General features: G+C 40.9%; 2 non-coding genes across 2 annotated transcripts; both read left to right on the top strand.

The window, feature by feature from the left end:
- Positions 1–4187: 4187 nt before the first annotated feature.
- TRNAT-AGU (transfer RNA threonine (anticodon AGU)) lies at positions 4188–4261 on the top strand. The gene has a single exon. It is a non-coding gene; the product is annotated as a tRNA-Thr (tRNA).
- Positions 4262–6380: 2119 nt separating this feature from the next.
- On the top strand, positions 6381–6453 carry TRNAR-ACG (transfer RNA arginine (anticodon ACG)). Its single transcript has one exon. It is a non-coding gene; the product is annotated as a tRNA-Arg (tRNA).
- Positions 6454–23846: the final 17393 nt, after the last annotated feature.

Below are 23846 nucleotides of genomic sequence, written 5' to 3'. Positions count from 1 at the left end.
AAATTACTCATCATAAAAAACTACCCATCGGATTTCGTTCAAACCACTTCCTAAACCCTCCCAGAAGTAATAAGAACAAATTGTGAAATTTTCAGCGAAATCGTTCCAGTAGTTTTTGAGTCCATTCGAGACAGACAAACATTCATTTTTATTGGCTTTTTACGTCCCACTAACTACCTTTTCGGTTTCAGAGATGCCGATGTGCCCGAATTTGTCCCGCGGGAGTTCTTTTACGTGCCAGTAAATCTACCGACACGAGGATGGCGTATTTTAGCACCTTCAAATACCATCGGACTGAGCCAGGATCGAGCCTGCCAAGTTGGGTTCAGAAGGCCAGCTACTCAACCGTCTGATCAACTCAGCCCGGCTCTAATTTATTACCGACCACATTTCATAGATACAGGCGGAAACATAACCCATCTTTGTGCACCAAAACACTACTATGTGTTTAACTTCCTATGAACTGCTGTCGGTTTTAAGAAAATCTGAAGTACAGATATGACATATAAACATAAAGGGTCCCTAAGTATGTACGTCAGCGCTCTTAAATAACAACTGGCTGAAGAAAAGAACACCGTATACACAAAGGGCGCGAAGAAAGTCTTGTAAACCTAGACTGAAGAGCGAAAGCTATGCAGTTCTGTCTCTCAATACAATCAGTCCTGTGGCGAGGGAGTAGTGTGCCTGTCTTTTACCTGAAGGCACCGGGTTCGATTTTCGTGTAGTCCATTAGTTTTAATGATGTGAGCTGGTGCGGGATTCACTCATCCTAGTGACAGCAATTGAGGAGATGTTTGATAGAAGAGTCAGGGAACTCGGTCAAGAAAGCTAAACAATACGGCTGGGAACAGGCTATCATCACAATGACCTCATGGCAACCTAGCGTCCGCAAGCCGTCTAGCTGGGCAGGAGTCATCTTGTCAGGTCAAGGACTTAATGGGCTGTTGCGCTGCCAAGTTTTCATTTTCAGTAACTATGAAAATCGTGGCAAATTTTGAATATAAGATACAAACTTCTGACTTAGTATTCTGAAGTTTTCGGGTTCTGTCTTTCGAAATGTTATTTCTGAATCTAGTAAACACTGTTGTCAACTGGTTTCCTGAGACCGAGAGTACTCCCTTTAAGTCCCCTGAATATCACCGAGTTAGAAACTGCCACTCTTGGGTAACTTAAAAAAAGTGGTTCTCCGTGATATCTCAATAATTCTAAACTGAGGTTATACCCATCAGTAAGCCCACGGTCCAATATTAGCACCACACAGATTCGCTGTAGGTGGAGGTATGAACGTACGTCGTACATGCACATCTAACTTCTTACAGCATGTACTTCGTTAATGATAATTCTGTTTTAACCGAGAATTGCCTGGAACATAATTCTGTATACGTACATTATTGTATGAATTAAATAATGATTATATTCACATGTTACCACAGGAATTGTTTCGGAGGGAGTTAGGATTGGAGGGGCGGGGGGAGAGGGCGCCTGTTACACAGAAGAAACAGTGTCTTGGAGGGATTAGCTGGATTTGTAACGCAGGGTTTTACACTACCAACACCTTCCGATTCATGCTGTGGTTATCTGTTATCAAGCAGACTACACCGAACTGAAGCTCCTCCATGTGGTGAAATATCAGTGTTTAGAAGTCAATACAGTTTTTGCACTCATGCTTTTAATGTGTAAAAAACTATTATATCTTTAGTGTCTAGGTTACCATCATTGTGTGAAGTGCTGCTATGCTAAATGTCAACACTATATTAGCATTGCCAGGGCCGTTCACTGGGTTAAAATAATCATTTCGGGTATACTTGGGCTGAGTGGCTCAGACAGTTAAGGCGCTGGCCTTCTGACCCCAAGTTGGCAAGTTCGATAATGGCTCAGGCCGGTGGTATATGCTAATGCTCAGGCGTTCTACCAAGAGCAATTCCAGACAAACTGTATTCAGAACGAAGATGAAAGTAACATTGAGTTACCAGACGATCCTCCCGTAGATCAAGGCGCCTAACTGCAAGAAAAATCAACGTCCTGTATTTGCCCTTATAAAAAGTGTGTTTTTCATTTCACTGCACATGTACTCTTATTTTTCCATACATCATGTGCAATAAAATAAGTTGCTCTATGTAATGAGTTTAATTATACATTTTCTCTCACTAATTTAAAAGGAGAATGTGAGTTCTACAATATCTGAATAGAAGGCACAATGTAGATGCAATTCTGAATCAACTTACAGCAGAAGACAGGTTTGGATTTAAAAACTTTCTGAGAACGTCTGAGCACAATTTTAATGTAATTTACCCATACGAACTTTGCCGAGGCCACGCCGATACCACACGAACAATGAATTGATTTACACTCAACTCTCGAATTACCGTAATCGGATCAACCGCGATATCAAAAACACTAAAACTGCACGCCACAAAAGCAGGAAACCATGACTGATTATTTTCGGAAACAGTCAAGTTACGTAGTCTGAATATTTTTCTTTGCCATATTAGTTTCAACGAAAAATGATGTTTATTTTTTCGTTTATTAATTGTGCTAAGTGCTAGTTTTACTGCAACGTAGTGGGTAAGTTAATAAAAAACAATACAGTAGTATCACTTATAATAATAATAATAATAATGTTATTTGCTTTACGTCCCACTAACTACTTTTGCAGTATTCGGGGACGCCGAGGTGCCGGAATTTAGTCCCGCCGGAATTCTTTTACATGCCAGAAAATCTACCGACACGAGGCTGCCGTATTTGCGCACCTTCAAATACCACCGGACTGCGCCAGGATCGAACCTGCCAAGTTGGGGTTGGAAGGCTAGCGCCTTAACCGCCTGAGCCACTCAGCCCGGTTCACTGTTATTTCAGTACGCGTGTTCTATTTCTAACTTTTTGCTGTTTAAGCGCGATTTTACTTATTCGGAAAGCCTTAACCCTACATTATCCCGGTTAATCGAGAGGTGAGTGTATCATGTTTTCTAATCCCACCGGAAAACATGCCGAATATTAAATAAATGTTAACTTCAACATATCAAGTTAACATGTTAAGTACCGAGCTCGATAGCTGCAGTCGCTTAAGTGCGGCCAGTATCCAGTAATCGGGAGATAGTGGGTTCCAGCCCCACTGTCAGCAGCCCTGAAGATGGTTTTCAGTGGTTTCTCATTTTCACACCAGGCTGTACCTTAATTAAGGCCACGGCCGCTTCCTTCCACTTCCTATGCCTTTCTTATCCCATCGTCGCCATAAGACCTATCTGTATCGGTGCGACGTACCGGTAAAGAAAAAAAAAAAAAAGAAAAAAAACATGTTAAGTCGACCATGAACCAAATGTTCGTATACATGTCAATTTCAACATGTCATTTTTTACATGTTGTTATGTCAATCATTGGACACCCGGCTTTAAGATAATCGACGTGAATCTTTAAAAGTGAAATTCTAGATAAGAAAAATGTGACTCTGATCGCTTTTAGCCGTCATCCTCCAGATATGTACTACCAACCACTTTCTTGGTATATGTTTTCGAATATGCCTACTTTTACGGAATTTCCAAAGGATTTTTTAACTGATATTTCGGTTAGTGGTGATGGTTACTGTTTTAACAAGAAGTAGGCCTACAACCGGGCAACCATCTTTTCTTAACACTAATTCGGGGGGGGGGGCTGAATTTTGAAGAGGACGGACACCTCGATCGGCGAAAGATAGATAAGGGCCACGAAAAGCGTGAAAATGAAAGACTTGCTAGGCCTTGCAAATATCATACTATCGGGGGTCGGAAGAGAAAAAGAGCTGATTAAGGGAGATCAAGTAGGAAAGATAAAATTGAGAAGAATGATATTTCGGTTATCCTGGTTGTTAGCTCCTGTACTAGATTCATTTTCTGTACCTTTGACATTAATTTAAATATCGGACGCTGTCTCATGCAAACGGACAAAAATACACCTACATTTATAAACTGCGTAGACGAATTCATAAGTAGGCCTATGTTAATTCATTAATGTAGCTGAATGTTCACTAAGGAGGAAATATCTGGAAGAAAATGCAAATAAATACGCCAGAACGTTTAATTTTCATGTTTCGGCGGAGATTATCGTTAAATTAGAAGTATTAAAGTAACCAAAATATCACCAATTTATGCAGAAAGTAGGCAGAATACGTAAACTGTATCTGATATTTAACTGCAGTGGCCAATTTAGCGTGTGGCGCCGTGGCTTAGTTGGTTAAAGCGCCTGTCTAGTAAACAGGAGATCGAGGGTTCGAATCCCTCCGGTGCCTGGCTCGCTGTGAGAGTCATTTTTACTTATTTTATTACTTTCGTACGAGTCCCATGTTCACGATTTAAACGCTATTATTGCATTTTAAACGTTTTTGCGCTAATACTAATCAATTATGTAACACGTGTTGAAGGTATCTGAACATGGCGGCTTGCTTCTACTGTCCGAGACAGCGATCGAAGAGACTTACTGCTGACGTGCTAAGCTTCCGGAGGTTATTTGTTGGCCGTTTTATTAACATCCGTGTTTACTAGGCATTTGCTTCCGGAGGTTATTTGCAGGCCGTTTCATTAACACCGATTTTGCCTACCATTAACTGAATGTGTGAGCATGCCCATTTCATCATGAGATTAATGTATGGTGAAAACTCCCAGACTACTCACTGATTGACCACTGTATATCAACCCCCCTGTGTGGTAGGTTTTAACTTGTGTAACGTACCTACTAAGTAAGCGTTTGAAATATTCGATTGGGTATGAAACGGGGTTTGTTAAACCCTGTAAACCAAAATGTACATTCCTCCGAAACCGTTCACCGTTCAAAGTTGAAATTCCACATTCCATAATGGCTGTTCTTTCATGTCCTGAATGTTAAATAAGGTTTGGAGAAAAAGATACCCTTGGGGACAACAATATTCGTTCCTCCAAAACCACGTGACTTACGAATTTGAAATTTCAAATGATGGTTGCTCTTTTGTGTCGTAGATGTTATTTAAGACACATTTTATATGGGGATTAGCTCAGAAAATAAAAATATTCATTCCTCTGAAACCGTCTGACGTTCAGGGATGAAATTCCACGGGATGGTGCTTTATTTACCTCCCAAATATGAAATATGATATATTGAAACATTCTTTCGAAATCGTTTCACACAAGAAGTCAAAATTCCAAAGCAATGGTTGTTCCTATGTCCTTGATGTTTAATAAAACAAGGCTTTAAAAATTCAACTCCCACCCACACCCGCCAAAGGGGGTTGAGACTAGCAAGCAAAATTCCTTTCTCCCCTAAACTGTTTGACACAAGACATCGAAATTTCACATGACAGTTTTTAAAATCCTAAATAGTATTAGTATAAGATAAGGAGAGTTCCAAATTTTATAGAGAAACATTCTAGAGCTCGAGTTGTATTTATTTTGACTATTTAGCGAATAACTTATCTTCTTATCTTATCTTAATCTGTTTACCCTCCAGGGTTGGCTTTTCCCTCGGACTCAGCGAGGGATCCCACCTCTACCGCCTCAAGGGCAGTGTCTTGGAGCTTCAGACTTTGGGTCGGGGGATACAACTGGGGAGAATGACCAGAACCTCGCCCAGGCGGCCTCACCTGCTATGCTGAACAGGGGCCTTGTAGAGGGATGGGGAGATTGGATGGGACAGGCAAGGAAGAGGGAAGGAAGCGGCCGTGGCCTTAAGTGAGGTACCATCCCGGCATTTGCCTGGAGGAGAAGTGGGAAACCACGGAAAACCACTTCGAGGATGGCTGAGGTGGGAATCGAACCCACCTCTACTCAGTTGACCTCCCGAGGCTGAGTGGACCCCGTTCCAGCCCTCGTACCACTTTTCAAACTTCGTGGCAGAGCCTGGAATCGAACCCGGTCCTCCGGGGTAGCGAATAACTACCAAATTATATAAATAAACGTGCGTAAATTAAAAAAACAAATTAAATACCTATACAAATATTCATAACCTATGCAGAGAAGAAAACTCTCTTTATCGAAACACACGGTTTTATTTTTAAATTTAAACTATTTGGGCCTCAGTCTCAAAATCTGTCGGGCAGTAACACATTTACTTCTCGTTGATTGTGTGTCCTGTGGTCAAGTGTATTACTGAAAACGCTTCAGTACGCTATTCTGATGAATTTATATAAAAAGAGCTCCCTGTGTGGATCCGTGGTAGAGGGCCAGCCTCCGGATACCAGATCGTGGGTTTAAACCTGATTCCAGAAAGGCGGAAAAAAGTCCATTTGATACTCCATGCCGTTCGATGTCGGCATGTAAACGGTCTCTGGTGACCTATTCGGTATTTATCGGACAAAATAAACTCAAACTTGACCATAGATCACCCAAGAGTGATCCGGTTTACACTGACATGTAGTAGAGTAACACAGAACGTCATGTGGCCCTGTGGCGCAACGGATAACGCGTCTGACTACGGATCAGAAGATTCCAGGTTCGAATCCTGGCAGGGTCGGTGTATTTTTGTCCGGCCCCGCGGTGTAAGGGGCAACGCGTCCGCCCGTCACCCGGCGGCTCCGGGTTCGATTCCCGACCGGCTCGGAGGCTTTAAATTGTAAATGATTAATATCCCTGGCTAGGGGACGGATTGCTTGTGTCGTCCTTAACGTTCCTTCAACACACTACACTTCCGCAATTCCACTTACGCGCAAGTTCCTCTCATATGGTAAAAGTAGTGTCAAAAGATCTGTAGTGGTCGACGTCACGAACAAATATCGTTTAAAAAACCAGAACGTCGAAATTAACGCCCATTATTATTATTATTATTATTATTATTATTATTATGTGCGCCAGTTGAAACTCCTCTGCTGGAGGAAGTCTGAACTTTATCTACGCTATTAATTCTCTACTTTCTCAGAAGATGTCACCACGTGGAAAATTTTGAGTTTTTGAACTGTGTCATTTTTGATGTGGTTTTGTTTCGCTTGAAGTAAGAAGTGTGAACTTTCTCTTCTAGAGGACACTACTGAAGATCAACAATAGTGCAACCTAGTGCGGAGTCAAAGAACTATTTTGTTGGAGAAATTTTTATTTCAAATGTTTGTTCTTTGCTAAATTTTTTTCAGTCTTTGGTTAAGTTGGCAATATTAACCCCTTCTTTCCCCTTGTTTTAAATCTAGCCTATCCCGAATTTCTTGAATTAATTTTCCACCAATTATGTGTTTCTTCTTAGTATTGTGTAGGGGGTTTATTGATCTACCAATAAAATCATCGCGGGAGGGTGTTTTCATTCCCCTAACGCCTAGAACCTTCTGCGAGAGTATTTAAACTGCTGATTTTAGGGTCTCCGGGCCACTTCTGTTCCATCTTTCAGTGTATAAAGTACATAGCAGGAGGCGGGAAGCGCCTCTTTCATCGGCAGCGGTCATCAATAAGGTAATGGCCGATTAATAAATTCTTTCTTTGCTAGCTCAGCAGTTTAACTCTCGGGGCGGGTGCGAAGCGTTCCTCCATGTAACCTTTTCCTAAAATGTAACGATCTTTTCTTCTATTCTCTTTTAAGCTGCATATTGGGATAGAGAGTGCTAACCCTCTCGAGCTCCCACTCACATTGTCTTGAGGTGAACTTATTTTCTCAACCTATTCTTCGTTAATGTAAAACAAATCGCTCTTTTCTAAAGTCACCTCGGTAGTATGGGATTAGCCCTTGCATTAGTGGCCTAGAGCCAGATTAGGTTTTTAAAAACAAGTGTATTAGGAGTGCAAGATCGCCTCCTCCCAAATTGTTATTTTAGAGGTCATGTAATTGCCCATTTTTATTTAATAGACCTCGAACCCGGGCCTCCGGGGGTGGTAGCTAATCACGCTAACCACTACACCACAGAGGCGGACTATTATTATTATTATTATTATTATTATTACTATTATTATTATTACATATATTTAGGAAACGGCTTATGCCGGTAAGGAATCCTCCTCTTGATTATGAAGCTATACAGATATCTATAAATAATGCTGATCTTTTTGATTTATCGATAGTAATAATATCTGGCCTATTGTTGCTAAGCATTACATCGGTCATTATTATTATTGTTATTAATATTGCTGTCATTGTTTTGGGATAGAATGAATAAACAGTCACATGTGGCTTTGAGGACTTAAATGAAGGTGATGTTAGTATTCTAAATATAGGTTGTTTCATTTTGATAAAACTTAATGCCGATTCGCCGGCCCTGCGGTGTAGTGGACGCGTGCCTGTTCGAGGTCCACTCATCCTACTTGGTTGCAATTGACGGTCAGATAGCAGCTCCGGTGTTGAAAGCCAAGAATAACGGCCGTGAGAATTCGCCGTGCTGACCACACGACACCTTGTAAGCTGCAGGTCTTCTGGCTGAGCAGTGGGCCATGGCCCTTCGGGGCTTTTGTGGCATGCGGTTTGACTTTTTAAATACCAAAGATGATTATCGTAATACGAGATGGAGTTTAAACAAAACGAACTTATTTTATCGTCTAGTGACTTTTCAGACATGAATTGCTAGGGGCTTTACGTCGCACCGACACAGATAGGTCTTATGGCGACGATGGGATAGGAAAGGCCTAGGAGTTGGAAGGAAGCGGCCGTGGCCTTAATTAAGGTACAGCCCCAGCATTTGCCTGGTGTGAAAATGGGAAACCACGGAAAACCATTTTCAGGGCTGCCGATAGTGGGATTCGAACCTACTATCTCCCGGATGCAAGCTCACAGCCGCGCGCCTCTACACGCACGGCCAACTCGCCCGGTAGACATGAATTGTGTTCATTACTTGAAGATACAAGTCCGCCTCTGTTGTGTAGTGGTTAGTGTGACTAGCTGCCACCCCCGGAGGTCCGGGTTCGATTCCCGGCTCTGCCACGAAATTTGAAAAGTGGTACGAGGGCTGGAACGGGGTCCACTCAGCCACGGGAGGTCAACTGAGTAGCGGTGGGTTCGATTCCCACCTCAGCCATCCTGGAAGTGGTTTTCCGTCGTTTCCCACTTCTTCTCCAGGCGAATGCCGGGATGGTACCTAACTTAAGGCCACGGCCACTTCCTTCCCTCTTCCTTGCCTATCCCTTCCAATCTTCCCATCAGCATAGCAGGTGAGGCCGCCTGGGCGAGGTACTGGTCATTCTCCCCAGTTGTATCCCCGACCAAGAGTCTGAAGCTCTAGGACACTGCCCTTGAGGCAGGGATCCCTCGCTGAGTCCGAGGGAAAAGCCGAACCTGGAGGGTAAACAGATGATGATGATGACTAAGACCCATATTGATAGACTTATTGGGACGTCAAGGAACGGTGTTATTAATTAATTAAGTCATACATTTATCAGGCTCCTTTGCTGAATAGTGGCCTTCACTTTACAGTAGAGGGCCATATGTTTTATTCCCGGGTTGGCCAGTTATTTTAACTGTGTATGGTTTGTTTGTGTTCGTCTCAATACGTATCTCTTCACCGACTACTACTGAAACACTTAATAGTCAGAATATTTCCCTCCACATAGTGTTGATAATAGGAGGGGCTTGTGGCTATAAAACTGGGTCATATCCTTGTTAAGTGGCAACTCCAATAAATTCGCATGAAGGGCAGGAAGGCGATTTTTTTATTTCTTTAGGCTATTGATTGATTGATTGATTGATTGATTGATTGATTGATTGATTGATTGATTGATTGATTGATTGATTGAAAAGCTATTCCCGTTTGAAGACTGCTGTTAGACAACACACGTCCAGGGTAAATCGAGCAATAGATGAAATATGCATCAACAAAATCACATTGATCTTGTATATTTAAGACAACATAGGCTTATACGTAAAGGTCCGACTTCTTGGCTGAATGGTTAGCTTTGAGGCCTTCGGCTCAGAGGGTCCCGGGTTCGATTCCCAGTTGCATCGGGGATTTTAATCGCGTGTGATTAATTCTTCTGGCTTGGAGACTTCTTGTTTGTGTTTGTTCCAGCACTCTCCTCTTCATATTCAGGCAGCACACCACACTACAAACCAGCACAGAAACACGTAATAGTGATTACATCTCTCCATATAGGGTTGGCGGCAGGAAGGGTATCCAGCCGTAAAACAGGGCCAAATTCACATGTGCGACACAGTTCGCACCGGCGATCCCACAAGGTGTGAGAAAAGCGGCGGAAGAAGAAGAGGTAGGCCTATACGTAAAGGCTCGTTTGATTGGCATTTAAGAGGGTATGGAAACAACGGACTGATGTGCATAGATTCATTGGAGGGTAAAAAGAAATCAACAAACATCGGTGGCGCAAAAAGCGCCAATTCTGAAATCTAACAAGAAGATACGAACCGAACTTCATACTCCGACAGTTAGATCACAGATTAATAAAATAGTAAAGATGACCAAAGTTAGAATCCTCCTCAGCCATTCAACCGATCCTGGCACCCTACGCATAAAACTGGTCGTAAGAACCAAGAAGCCGAACACAGGCTTCAAACATCGTGGCCCTTGGTTTACTTACGATTTTTTTTAACAGGAAATAGAAATTGTTTCGGCCTTTTTCAAATTTAATACCTTTCTCACACTAAATTTAACTCAAAATTTAACCCCTGAAAGAGTCGTTTGTTAAGAAGGGATGCTTCTCTCCCTACTCCGTAAATAGCTTTCCGACTCAAAATTAGACCCCATACCTCAGCAAAGAGGGGGTTTCTTCTCTGACGGGAGGTGAATCTCTCATCCAGATCATTTTGTCCCCGCCAGTGCAAAACTAAAGTTTTTTCCGACTCATCGGCATTTTTCGGAAAGAGATGAGTAAAGGAACATCGTTTTCACCCTGGGACTCTCAGGTACTCGCCCTCAGCAACAATAACAACAACAATAACAAAAACAGTCAGATAGTTGTTGCCTTCTGTTCCCAAGATAGCGGTGGCATTTATGGGTGTTTAAATGTGACAACTTTATGTCGTTGACTTCCAGCACGTTAAGGAAATCCCGTAGGAAACTTGCAGCTGTTATAGGTGCCTTAAACAATTAACTTTATGATATCAAAGAACTCTTCTTCTGGACAAAATTCTAGCACTTAGGCGTCTATCAGAACTGATAGAACCTATCTGTGTCGGTGCGACGAAAGGCAAATTGTTAAAAAAGAAGAAGAGAAAGAACTGCTAGCAGTTGTAGGAATGTTATGAATTTAATATAATATTGCCATTGTTAGCAACATAATTATTTTTTAATATAAACTGAATGGGTTCTGGTAATCGCTAGGAGAGCGAGTTATCAAAAGAGTGAGTTATTCAAAAGTGATTTTAATTATAAAGCAGTAATTCGCAGTATACGGAGCCCCAGATCGTTCGACCATTATTGCACTTTCCTTTGCATCAATTTCTTCTCCTTCACCTTTTCCGTTGGACCATTCTTTCTCAACAGTTATTTTCTTCTAACCTCGTCGTCATTAGGTTTTGTAAGATCTATGAAGTCCTTCACATTTTCACCATTTATGCAAGAGTCCTTACCTTGGTCGATTTACTCACTGTTTGTAGGTTGCATTAGTTGCTATCCCCTTTGTCAATATTGAGCTGATGGCCTTGACGGGAATGGACGATTTAGTAAGTAAATAACAAAACTGTCCGCCTCTGTGGTGTAGTGGTTAGTGTGATTAGCTGCCACCCCCGGAGGCCCGAGCTGGAATCCCGGCTCTGCTACGAAATTTGAAAAGTGGTACGAGGGCTGGAACGGGGTCCACTCAGTCTCGGGAGGTTAACTGAGTAGTGGTGGGATCGATTCCCACCTCAGCTATCCTGGAAGTGGTTTTCCGTGGTTTCCCACTTCCCCTACAGGCAAATGCCGGGACGGTGCCTAACTAAAGGCCACGGCCGCTCCTTTCCCTCTTCCTTGTCTATCCCTTCCAATCTTCCGGCCCAAAGTCTGAAGCTCCAGAACACTGCCCTTGAGGCGATAGAGGTGGCCCTCGGTGAGTCCGAGGGAAAAGCCAACCCTGGAGGGTAAACAGATTAAGAAAGAAAGAAAGAAAGAAAGAAAGAAAGAAAGAAAGAAAATAACAAAACTAATATGTGAACATGTTATAAATTAATTAAGCTTCACGTCATTTCTTAATCAAGGGGCCAATAATCACTGCTCTTTAAGTTCCCAAATATAAAAATATAAAGCGATGATTAGGCATTTTATGCTCCAAAGCCTTCAGAAATCCAACTTTTATGGAGGCCTTCCATTCCCGCATTCAAGGCAGAAAGCAATTGTCTTGCTGCAAAAATACATTTGATTTTAACGAACATTGAAAACATTCTTTAGCAACAAGATTTTGGTAATAACCTGAAAAGGGTAGGTCAGCAATAAAGAATCTTTGGAAGGGAGGGAAAAATGAAATGAGTAGTGTTCTCGGTAATTCATGTGAACTCATAATAGATACCAGGGAATCACTGAACGGGTGGAAGGAATATTTTGAAAATCTTCTCAACGTAAAGGAAATCTTCGTGGTGACGTCGCGAACAACCGAGGTCATGGGGAGGAGGAAAATTATGTTGGTGAAATTACGCTTGAGGAAGTGGAAAGAAAGATAAACTTCATTGTCAGAAAGCAACAGGAATAGATGAAATTAGACCTGAAACGGCGAAGTATAGTGGGAAGGCAGGGATGAAATGTCTTCATAGAGTATTAAGATTAGCATGCAGTGTCGGTAAGGTACCTTTAGATTGGACAAAAGCAGTAATTGCACCTATCTATAAGCAAGGGAACAGGAAGGATTGCAACAGCTATCGAGGTATCTCATTGATTAGTACACCAGACGAAGTATTCACTGGCATTTTGGAAGGGAGGGTGCGATCAGTAGTTGAGAAGAAGTTGGATGAAAACCAGTATGGTTTCAGACCGCAGAGGGGCTGGCAGGAAGAGATTTTCAGCATGCGCCATGTAATTGAAAATGCTACGAGAGGAATAGACCGTTATGTTTATGTTTAGTAGATCTAGAGAAAGCATATGACAGCGTACCGAGGGAAAAGATGTTCGTCATAGTACTATGGGATTAAGTGTAGATTATTAAAATCAATCAAAGGCATTTATGTTGACAATTGACAATTCAGTGAGAATTGAAGGTAGAATGAGTTCTTGGTTCAGGGTACTTACAGGGGTTAGGCAAGGTTGTAATCATTCACTTTGTTGTTCGTTGTTTACATGGATTATCTGCTGAAAGGTATTTCGTGGCAGGGAGGGATTCAGTTAGGTGGAAATGTAGTAAGCTGTCTGGTCTATGCGGACAATTTGGTCTCAATGGGAGATTGCGCTGAAAGCCTGCAGTCAAATATCTTGGAACTTGAAAATAGGTGTCATGAGTATGGTATGAAAATTAGCCTTTCAAAGAATAAATTGATGTCAGTAGGTAAGAAATCCAAGAGAACTGAATGTCAGATTGGTGATACAAAGCTGGAACAGGTAGATGATTTCAAGTATTTAGGATGTGTGTTCTCTTAGGATGGTAATAAACTTATAGTAAGCGAGATTGATTCAAGGTGCGGCAAAGCTATTTATAATGCAGTGAGCTCGCAGTTGCGATCAACAGTATTCTGTTAGTAGGAGGTCAGCTCCCGGACGAAACTAACTTTACATCGGTCTGTTTTTAGACCAAATTTGCTTGACGAGAGTGAAAGCAGGGTGGACTCAGGATATCTTATTCATAAGCTAGAAGTAACAGATATGAAAGTAGCGAGAATGATTGCTGGTGCAAACAGTTGAGAACAGTGGCAGGAGGGTACTCGGAATGAGGAGATAAAGGCTAAGAAATAAACTCGGTGGATGAAGCTGTGGGCTCATGTGAGGCGAATGGAGGAGGGTAGTTTACCTTGGAGAATAATGGACTCTGATGTGGAGGATAAGAGAAGTAGAGGGAGACCAAGACGACGATAGTAAGACCCAGTTTCTAAAGATTTGAAGATATGAGACGCAGAACTAAACAAGGCCACAGAACTAGTTACAAACAGAGGATTGTGGCGGCGTTTAGTAAATTCACAGAGGCTTGCAGACTGAACGCTGAAAGGCATAACGGTCTATAGTGATGATGTATGTAAGCATGTTGAAAACATTTAGTCAGCGATATCGAAAAGGTCCTCGTGTTTATTAAGGGGACGCTACAAAAGCATTATTATTATTATTATTATTATTATTATTATTATTATTATTATTATTATTATTATTATTATTATTATTATTATTATTATTATTCTCTATTTTCTGATGTGGCTGTGAGACCTGGATTATTATGACTTGTAATTCTGAATGAAACAATGCGTGTTATTAGTGGCGCAGTAAAATCTACTCTTTTGTGGTTGCCTGTGCTCAGCCACATATAACCACCTAGAATTTGAAGACTGAATAACTTGGTTAGATTATACAACAAGATATTAGCCTATCCTAATCTCCCCATCCAGGAAGATGTTAACATCAGATTAGGAAGTCTCAAATCAAAATCTCCTCCTATTCAAACATTATAGGAACTTGTTAGGTGGAATTACAATCCAAAAACTGATCGGCCACAAGAGTGGAACAGTGTAACTCCGACTCAATGGCAGACATTGTTCAACTTTAAGAATCTTCCAGCTGGCTCTCATTTGCCCCGCAAGACATCGGTAACCCTCAACAGAGTCCATACTAACCACGGGAGATGCGGATCAATGATCTTTAAGGGATGGTATAAGATCTACCCCAGCCTGTGACTGTCATGCAATTCAGCAGACTATCAACCATATTGTCACCGAATGTGTAGGCAGGGCATTCGTTGGATAAAAATAGGACTACGTGATTGTTTCTAGCGAGGCTATACGATGGCTACAAAATGTAGATCTAAATCTTTGAACACCCTTTTGCTTGCATGATTGTTTCAGCTGCTATACTGTGCACATTTTGTACTTATAATGTATATGCGTATATTAGTGCTTAGTGTTGAATATATTGTTTTTTGTACCGTACCATGCGCTAATACTAATAATAATAATAATAATAATAATAATAATAATAATAATAATAATAATAATAATAATAATAATAATAATAATAATATAATAATAATAATAATAATAATAATAATAATAATAATAATAATAATAATAATAATAATAATAATAATAATAATAATAATAATTGTACCGGTTGGTACACTTATACGCCGCACATTTGAATTTTCCGCCTTGAAGTACTCCTCTACTGCTGAAACTATGAACTTTAAAACTGAGTTAATTCAACCGTTTATCAGAAGATGTCACTGAGTTAATTTCGAATTGTTTTTGTTTACAATTATCAAGAAGTGTGGACATTCTCTCACAGATGTCTCTACCCAAAACTATGATCATGCACCCTGGTGCGAAGTGATGGAACTTTCCTTGAAGATATTTTGTATTCATAAGTTTGTTCTTTACTAAATGTTGTTCTTTCATTTGTGGGCTGGCAATATTAATCTTTCTTTCCGCCAGTTTTGAAATTAGCCAATCGTAAATTTCTGTAATTAATTTTCAGCCAATGGCGTCTTTCTTTATCAATGTCGATGTGTAACTGTAAGCTACCCAATAAACGACTGTGGATGTGTCTTAATCATTCATGAAAGGTCTCGAATCTTCCCCGAGAGTATAAAAACTGCTGATTTTCCTGGCTCTCCGCCACTCGTACAACATCTAGCTTAGTGTATGGAAGAATAGCAGGAGGCGGGAAGCGCCTCTTTCATCAGTCAGCAGCCCTTCAAAAGGTAATGGCCGTTTAATATCTTTATTTTCTTGCTAGCTCAGCAGTTTAATCCTCAGGGAAGGTCCGAAACCGTTTTTGATGTAACCTATACCATTTCGATGTAAAATTTTCATGTTACTTTAACTGTAAATCGGGGATAGAGAGTGCCTTATCCTCTCGAGCTCCCCTGCATTTTGATCTGAGGTGACTACGTTTTCATAACCGATATTCTTCTCTTTCCTAAAGTATTAAAATTTTCTTATACGAGTCACCTCCCTAGTGTGTGAATAGCCCCTGTTGAATCGGCCTAGCGCCACTTAGGTTTCTAACAAGCTTTCATGTAGGAGTGCAAGTACTCGCCTCCATTCATCTTTGTATTTTGGGCCATTAACTTCCTGCGAAAGTCCAGTAGATTGGGTACGAGATACCCCTGTTTATATTTGTAAGTTCTGCCTTGATGGCAGTTAATTGTAAAGTCTGGTATTGCCTTTTATAGGCTTGAAAGATTGAGAGCGGGTCAGCTCTTTCTGGTATTTTGAAAGGTGCCTCTAGGAGGCTTGACATTACTAGGTGGGAGCAAGTGCTCCATGGAATTAGGGGTTTTCTGCCCTTTGGTATTTTGTGGTTGTGAGCTGAGAGCTCAAGGATTGTGAAATGGGGCTTGAAGCCCAGGATTTATAAGGACCCCTTAACTTGTGCTTTCGTCTCTAAAGTTATAATTGTACCTGATTTTCTTCATTGTTATTTCACCTAGTGAGAATTTGTTAAATCTTGTTGTCTATTGAAAATATAACCTTTATTTAAATTTTTAATTTATCTTCCGGACTTGTAGTTAGACCCATTCCAGCCCGCACCTTCTTTCACCTCTGCTGTTCCACAGATACCTCGGAATAATAATAATAATAATGCAAAAAAAAAACTCGTGTCCTCATCCCGAGGTGGTGCAGCTCTTTTCAGGTACACCCCCATTGGAGGTGAGCTGCATGTACCATTTCAACCACATACCAGCCCTCCTGCCATTCTTAAATTTTTGGCAGTACCGGGAATCGAACCCGGGCCCCGAGGACGGCAGCTAATAACACTAACCGTTACGCTGCGGAGGCGGACAATAATAATAATAATAATAATAATAATAATAATAATAATAATAATAATAATAATAATAATAATAATAATAATAATAATAATAATAATAATAATAATAATAATAATAATAATAATAATAATAATAATAATAATAATAATATCTTGTAACATAAATGCATCAGTGCCCTTGAAATGTGGTGCTGGTGTAGAATGCTACGTGTATGTTGTTTCGGAATCAATGTTTCTATCTTCAGAAGGCTACAATTTTAAAAACGCCTTGCTTCTCACATCAGTGAAAGAATACTAAATTTTTGGGCAATTTGTGAGACAACTTGGAGTTAATTTAGAGAAGTACATCATAGAACAGAAGGTTGAGGGTAGTAGATCATGGTGAAAGGCTGCAAGAAAATGGATGGGGTGAAAAAACTATCACCGACCTGTCTTATGTGTCCTGAGAAAAGCCAGGGACTGCCCAGAATGGCGACGCTACAGCAGAGATGTGTCAGAGATAGACTTCAGTCGTGATTAACTGGATATTATTATTATTATTATTATTATTATTATTATTATTATTATTTCTGGGAGAAAGTTAACCGGTACTCACTCCATCCATCCCAAACAGTATTGGTTCTCTCCAGGTCCACGTTGATTACTTCCTGACATATTGCGAGCTTTTCATTTTTCACTATTAACCAGTCATTTTTCCGCAGGAATCAGCTTTTTGCTGTGGAGATTCACGACCGCATGTTCGGTAGCCACAACTACGTGTTGAGCTTTTACAGATTCGATCGCAGCATTTTTCCACAAACTTCTTTTCATCACACTACATTCACTCGATTCAGTATAAGAAATTTTCAATTTCTTACCTGCCGGAGCAGAAGAGAAGAACTGAGAGATTTTCGAGTTCGTTGCTTTTAATAAAGACCGTAAAAACAATCAAGTTAATGTAGGTATAGAATTTACAACAGACGCAACCACAGTACACAAAGCAACAGTTAAGTGAACAGGAAGTGAAGTGAAGCTGATCACAGTTACACGAAGGAAGTTACCAAATTTTAAGTGGCAAGCACGTACATTCGAAAGAGTAGTAGTGCTTTAGAACCGGATCGGTATCATATACCTTATGATACAGTCGATAACTATGGATGAAAATTAATCTATCGACACTTCCTGACAACACAATAATAATAATAATAATAATAATAATAATAATAATAATAATAATAATAATAATAATAATAATAATAATAATAATAATAATAATAATAATAATAATTTCGTGTTGCTATTTCTAGCCGAGTGCAGTCCTTGTAAGGCAAACCCTCCAATGAAGGTGGGCGGCATCTGCTATGTGTAGGTAACTGCGTGTTATTGTGGTGGAGGATAGTGTTATGTGTGGTGTGTGAGTTGCAGGGATGTTGGGGACAGCACAAAGTCCCAGCCCCCGAGCCACTGGCATTAACCAATGAAGGTTAAAATACCCGACCCGGCCGGGAATCGAAACCGGGACCCTCTGAACGCAAGGCCAGTACGCTGACCATTCGGCCAACGGGTCGGCTCCTGACAACATAATTCGACATCAAGCGATGATGACAGCACGTATGTGGAGAGAGACTTTTAAACAGTGAATCCAAAACTTTACCACGATTTTTACAATTTCAAGTTTACCGGTACCCGTATCGCAGCGTACTGACAGAAAAAGCCCTGGTTATTATTATTATTATTATTATTATTATTATTATTATTATTATTATTATTACAGTATTATTATTATTATTATTATTATTATTATTATTATTATTATTATTATTATTATTATTATTATTTTACAGTTTGCTTTATGTCCCACCGACACAGATAGGTCTTATGACGATGATGGGATAGGAAAGGGCTAGGAGTAGGAATGATGCGGCCGTGGCTTTAATTAAGATACTGTCCCAGCCAGCATTTGCTTGGTGTGAAAATGGGAAACACTGAAAACCATTTTCAGGGCTGCCGACAGTGGTGTTCGAGCCCACTATCTCCCGAATGCATGCTCACAGCTGCGTGGCCCTAACTGCATGGCCAACTCGGTCAGTATTATTATTATTATTATTATTATTATTATTATTATTATTATTATTATTATTATTATTATTATAGGTGAGCCTCCGTGGCTCAGACGGCAGCGCGGTGGCCTCTCACCGATGGATACCGTGGTTCAAATCCCGGTCACTCCATGTGAGGTTTGTGCTGGACAAAGTGGAGGCGGGACAGCTTTTCCTCCGGTTACTCCGGTTTTCCCTGTCATCTTTCATTCCAGCAACACTCTCCATTATAATTTCATAGCATTTATCAGTCATTAATATCACCTTGGGAGTGGCGACCTCATTGTAATAATAGCCTATATCTGGTTCATTCATTACGTCGCTGACCCGGTCAAAGACTGGAAATCAGGTTGTAGGTTTTCATTTTCATTATTATCATACTTCTGGAGAGAGACACGTAGAATACACCAAAATTCAGTACAGGTACCAAGTTAATTTCTGGGGCAAAAGCAGCCCACTTAGCGCCATGGTTAGGAGTAGCAAAACCGTTGTATGGAGTTTGAGTGCTGTAAGCTACTAAAAATATATACCGGTATATTAGTTTGTCTTGCATTGGATTGAGTGTACGTGATTGTTCACAATAATGTTGCCCTAAAACACGAAAGAGCATTTTATAGAAAGAAAAATATAAGATTTCGTATGTCTTCAAATATTGCATTATTGGTTGGTGGCGTTTTATTTCTTTCTCTGGAAGAACTGTGACATCTCGGTGGCCAGTCACCTGAATTTAACTTTTAGTGAACAGTTCTTTAAAGGCTGTAATATGTATACTTATCAGTCATGAATATTGTATTTGTATAAAGCATGTGACGTTTTTGTTTTTGTAAAATTGTAAGTAATTTATTTATGCTTCATACTGTGAGATGACCAGTGGCAGACCCCCAGATTCGTGGGTTCGATCGCGGCTGAGATAGAGCGATCAAAAATTTTGCCACTCCATGTTAAAGATTCCTGGTGACACTCACTCGGTGCTATCCAACAGAATTAATTAACTCAGTTACCGCCACAGGAACCGTCGTTCTGGATGGTCAGTGATCAGGCTGGGGATTTTATCCGCATCCCCGGTTAATTCCCCTTGCTCATGGAATGGGTTTTTGTGTTCATCTTAATTCATTTTAGTATACGTCTCTTCTAATAATACAACACATCACACTACCGATCACCACAGAGACGAGCAATAACACATACCTCACTCCATATGGCATCAAGAAGGACATTTGGCCTTAAGATTGACTCCAAATAATTGGGGAGACCAGGAAGAAGATCGGGGTAGTAACTCTCCAGTAGAATTCTGCTTTCGTTGCTAGACAGCGGTACAATTGAAATGTCGAATTTGTATTAATTTTTTATTTACATGTGGCGTTTGACCTCAGAATTCCATGCGGCCAGAAATGTCGATATCAGTTGGTAAGCCGCTTATGGTAGATGGTTTGTAGCTCGGTAACTGAAGCCATGCGATTATAATAGCAATAATAATTGTGAGAGGTAATTTAGATTTAGTGCAATGCGTCTGGATGCTGTGTAAGGTCCAGTGACAGGATTCTAGGGCCCCAGGGCAGCTGAGATGCCCGGGCCTCTAAATCTCCCGTCACTTAATTCAGACCAGAACTGCGAACTTGCAGGTTATTTTATAACCAAGACTTACTTGATTATCAGCGATGGGGTCGCCACTCCCAAAGTGATTTATTAATGACTGATAGATGCTATGAAATGAGAATGGAGGGTGTTGGTGGAATGAAAGATGATAGGGAAAACAGGAGTACCCGGAGAAAAACCTGTCCCGCCTCCGCTTTGTCCAGCACAAATCTCACATGGAGTGACCGGGATTTGAACCACGGTATCCAGCGGTGAGAGGCCAACGCGCTGCCGTCTGAGCCACGGAGGCAATAATAAAAATAGTGCAAAATTAGTGCAAAATTTTTATCAGTGCAGACGTGGTGTATTTGTGGTGCTAATTCGGTGCAAACCCGACAATGGATGCAACGATTTAACACCCATCAAAAATGCGCCAAAACTGCACCATGTTTTTTCACATTAATTTACACCATTTTTATACTAACAAAGTTGTTGCAGGGGAGGTGACATTTTTATACCATAGTTACACCAAAAAGATGTACATTAATCGACAATTTCTGCACCAAATTCACGCCAAAAGTACACCAAAGTTTTGCTTTCAACCTTCCTTATTGTCAACACCACTGTTGAACGAAATTAGCCTCAGAAAGGCTCCAAACATACTCCAAGGATTTGTGTGCTTTTGTGGAATCACCTTGGTGTCATTTTAGTGCAAAATTTGTCCAGTTTTCTTCGTATTTACGCCACAAGTATAATGGTTCAAAATTGGTGTAATCTTGATATAAAGTTGGTGTATTTTTGTTGTATCTTCCGAAGAAAGCATTCTGGTACATTTGTGGATTAACTTTTGTGCCACTTTGCAGCAAAATTAGTGCATATTATTTCGCAATTACCCCTAAAAATATAGTACAAAATTGGAAACAACAGCAACAACATCAACAATAATAACAACAGCAGCAACAACAACAACGCTAACGTCATACTTCTCTGCTGCACACTGATACACGCTCTACCTTGATTTGTTTTTTCACTTTTTAATCTACAAAAGTTTGTATTCTTAATGGAATTTCATATTATTTAAATTTTAATTTTTAATCCATTTTATTTTGGTCTCGGGCCCCTGAGCATGTGCCCCCTCTGCCTCACTTTGTAGACGGCCCCACCCTTAGGGCCAGACGTACGGCAGTAGCGCTTCCAGACTCAGCGTGGAAAACAATCACTAACTTAATCCTTACTATTTAAGCGTAGTACGTTTCATTATGGCACCGGCACGGTTTTTGCTGTTTCCTTATAACTGTATAATTTGAAGATCTAACCAGCCTCCGAGTTGATGCATTTACAGCCAGGCGTGAAAAGCAAACATTTCTAAAAAATAAGATCAAAATTGGTAGATCACAGAAGTCCTCATAGCCCGCAATTGTTTAAAACAACATAAAGCGTGTTGGTGTTTTCAGTAATAAAGAAGAATACTTAAATTTTATTACTCTTTTGTGTTTCAACAAGAAGTAATTTCACAAAGGAAGTCATCGACTAAATTTAAGCTGGTTCCAACACAACGCACTGCGCAAAGCAATACTATTTGCTAGTAGGTACTTGGAGTTATAGAATAACCTAGCCTTGAACACCGACGTGGCTTTAAAACAGAGACTATAAAAAAGATATGTGCCCAAGTTAAAAGACAATAGTAGGTTTCTCGTCTTTCATTATTTAACAGGCAGTTAAAAGTTCATTAAGCAAATACCACCTGTGACAATAGTGATAAGGAAAAAAGGCAAACACTTCAGTCATCCGTTCATTTCTACTTATTTATCATGTAAATGTAACTGAACGTCGCTGATTCAGACGTGATTACAGAAAAGTTCAGAAGGTCGAAGATCACTTCTTGTCAGTGTGTACCTTTAACATCCGCCTCCATTGCTGCACGTATAAGACACCTTTACCATGAAAGGAAAAAAACATATGGAGATATACAATTGAATAGGAATGTGCACTATTGTACACGGTACGGGTCGTGCATTCGGGAACTTAACGTCACAGCAACTCTCCCTCCTGTGTCAACGTCACTCAAAACCTACCACCCCCCTGTGGGCGGTAGAATAACACCCCTGCCTGTCGTAAGAGGTGACTAAAAGGGGCCCAAGGGGCTCTGAACTTTGGAGCGTGGGTTGGCGACCACGGGGCCCTTAGCTGAGTTCTCGCATTGCTTCCACTTACTTGTGCCAGGCTCCTCACTTTCATCTATTCTATCCGACCTGTCTTGGTCAACTCTTGTTCTTTTCCGACCCCGACGCTATTAGGTTTGCGAGGGCTAGGGAGTCTTTCATTTTCACGCCCTTCGTGGCCCCTGTCTTCCTTTGGCCGATTTCTTCATTTTTCGAAGTGTCGGACCCCTTCTATATTTTCCCTCTGATTAGTGTTATATAGAGGATGGTTGCTTAGTTGTACTTCCTCTTAAAACAATAATCACCACCACCTCAAAACCTACCAGGTGTTAAACATTTGGCCGGCCCCGTGGTGTAGGGGTAGCGTGCCTGCCTCTTACCCGGAGGCCCCGGGTTCGATTCCCGACCAGGCCAGGGATTTTTACCTGGACCTGAGGGCTGGTTCGAGGTCCAGTCAGCCTACGTCATTAGAATTGAGGAGCTATCTGACGGTGAGATAGCGGCCGCGGCCTGGAAAGCCAAGAATAACGGCCGAGAGGATCCGTTGTGCTGACCACACGATACCTCGTAATCTGCAGGCCTTCGGGCTGAGCAGCGGTCGATTGGTAGGCCAAGGCCCTTCAAGGGCTGTAGTGCCATGGGGTTTGGTTTGGTTAAACATGTAGCACATACGAATTAAGAGGAGTGATTTAATCTCGATTTATTACTTGCATGTGATTAACTATACTCCACTCTCATCTCTCCTAGACAGTTGGCTTCGCGGTTCGGGGTACGCAGTTGTTACCTTGCAGTAGGGGGACTGCCCGACTGTCGGTATCCCTAAACAGGGTTTTATATGATTTCTCACTTTCACACCAAGCAAATGCTGGGGCTGTACCTTAATTAAGGGTACAGTCAATTCGTTCCCTATCCTGTCGTCAGTATAAGACCCGTCTGAGCCGGTCCGACGTAAAACCAATAGGAAAATTCGTCACTCATTATGTAGTACTCGCGGTTTCATTTTCGTGACTTGGGTAATCTTGTCAACAGTGTATGCCACTTCGTCCAACTGGATCTTGTATTCTACTAGCTGATGAATGTATAGTTGACGGGTTATTAAACAGCCGGGTAAAACTTCCGTTGAAAAAGCATATAAAAATCCTGAAACGATACCTGATGTAGCATATAGGAGAGACACTTCCTTTATGCTAGCTAAGGACCCACGATTCCATCCCTAGAAGACAGAATCATTTAGGCTCAGATACCTGGGTGGTGAATGAACACTAAAAACTACAGCGTATTTCCAGTTATATCGGGTTATTA

Source organism: Anabrus simplex, chromosome 8, assembly GCF_040414725.1.
Source record: "Anabrus simplex isolate iqAnaSimp1 chromosome 8, ASM4041472v1, whole genome shotgun sequence".
NCBI classification, from domain to species: Eukaryota; Metazoa; Arthropoda; class Insecta; order Orthoptera; family Tettigoniidae; genus Anabrus; species Anabrus simplex.
Note: the sequence above shows the minus strand (reverse complement) of the source record. Positions and strands in the feature narration are given on the sequence as shown.